Here is a 2,118-nt window from a genome sequence, read left to right as displayed (position 1 = left end):
AGATGTGTATAAGAGTGTGTATGTATACAGTAAATAACAAGTCAAATGGTATCAAATAAATACCAAAAATGTATTTGAAACTAACGAGTACTTTTGACAATATGTTTTTATTAAGTTATGAAATAGAACATGGTGAGATGGCAGTGTTTTTGATGTTTACAATACAAATATTAAAATATTTCTTGAAGGTTTACATGATGAGTATCGATAACAAATTAAATAAAATGTCGGTACACCATGTATAAGAATACGAGGTAAAACCACTGGTTGATTATAACGTTTTTGGTGAGATTGCCATCTTGTAATAATATATTGTTTAATATGTGCTGTGTACATGATGTATTATCTCCTTGATCCAAAGTGTTTTATCATACTATCATACACATTTTGTGCAGTGATATATTTTGTATCCCTAAAACAAGAACAAATGCTTCCCGATACGCATTTGTAGCCAATTCCATCCACCTAACTAATTCTCGGGCCAGATAGTCGTACTGTATGTTTGCGTTCGTTGTACAATCACTGGTGGACGTATGACATGATTATATTTCAAAATATTTTAAAACTCCAAAAGTCAAATAATAATATAATTAATGATAAATTATTTAATGTATTTCTTCTAAATTTGTTGTACCTTTTGTAAATAAATTTAACTTGTTTATAATATGGATTTTTATATTCGGGACAGTGTGCTTGAATTTAAATGTTTGCACGTTTTCGAATGCATTTCCTTCTTTTATGTTGGACAATAAAATATTTCATCATTTAGTATTCAATTTATTCATTTTTGTGTGAAATTGTAATACACTTTTTTTTATAAGCACCAGTAAAATTTTGGCCAGGCTCAGTGTTCTTATTTTTTGGCCGTTTTCAGGCTCAAAATGTTCTTATTGTTCTTATTTAACACAGTTTTCAAACATAAAAAAAAAAATATTTTACAGGATTATACACTGTACTGGAATGTAGGTAAAATGGCCCCGGAAAAATAGGCCCCGGGAAAAAAGGCCCCGGTAAAAATAGCCCAAGAATACAGTACACCTACTGTAGGCCTACTGTTTTGCATAGTCGCACCTTCACATAAGGTACAGATATTTGTTGATTTTTCTAGTTTTTAATAATAAAAATCTCATTTGAAATTTTACCTCAGCCTCAATTTATTCTTATTTTGTTCTTAATTTTTAAGCAATTTCAGCCTCAGTGTTCTTATAAAATGTATTGTTCCTCCGGACACTTTCGCCACAATCCTAGCTGGCACAAAACATGAAGTTGAATTCGGTTCCAGTACTCTGGTGTAATTTTCGTACCCTAGTGAATAATTAGGTGTTTTCACTCGGGCTTCGATTATCATTTCAGAAATCAGTAAAAGTAGAAAGTGTTGAGACTGGGCATGAGAATGGAATATATTGGCGACGTGGAATCAGAGAATACTTATTTCTATTTAGCCCTAGATTCCTAGAACTGACATTTATTGCGCATTGTCTCTGCTTTACTAGAAAGTCCCATCCGATGATCATTGGGTGGTGAACATCTCGTATTACACAAAATTGATGTTGAAATTGAGTCTCACCAATAGGTTTCTAGAAAAGTAAGATCTAGAAAAGTAAGACACAAGATTTATCTTACTTTCCTAGATCTAGAAAAGTAAGATATCTTACTTTTCTAGATCTTGAAAAGTAAGATATCTTACTTTTCTAGATCTAAAAAAGTAAGATAAATCTTACTTTTCTAGATCTAGAAATTTTTAATGATGGGTTGTACCATTATATCATGAGGTATTTTGATTTTAAAGCAGTAAAATAAGGTTATACCATTATCTCTGAAGGGGTTCATTTTTACTAAGGAATTTAGAAGTAATCTATCCTTGATTTTACTGTACAGATCATTTGGCATAATTTTATTTGAAATAATGGAAATGCTACAGGTTGGATTCATTCATTATAATTGTTAAAACTTTCTAGATAGTCATTATTTAATTATTTGCTTTCCTCATATATTTATCTGCAATAATGATGTATTGTCTCCTGAACAATGACTGTAAAAATCCTAAAGTAAATTTGAAATTTTGCTTTAAAAAAAATTAGTATATTTTAAAAATGTGTACCCTAGTTTCTATTACCG

At 30.3% G+C, this 2,118-nt stretch overlaps 1 protein-coding gene across 1 annotated transcript in view; it reads left to right on the top strand.

Moving 5' to 3' along the window:
* The window catches only part of LOC117120117 (NXPE family member 3-like), a 12,449-nt gene that overhangs the window by 910 nt on the left and 9,421 nt on the right, over positions 1–2,118 (top strand). The window lies entirely within an intron of this gene.

This window comes from Anneissia japonica, unplaced genomic scaffold (genome assembly GCF_011630105.1).
Source record: "Anneissia japonica isolate Jap-2015-1 unplaced genomic scaffold, ASM1163010v1 scaffold401_len1656234_cov178, whole genome shotgun sequence".
Taxonomy (NCBI): Eukaryota; Metazoa; Echinodermata; class Crinoidea; order Comatulida; family Comatulidae; genus Anneissia; species Anneissia japonica.
This window is presented reverse-complemented; position numbering and strand designations above follow the sequence as displayed.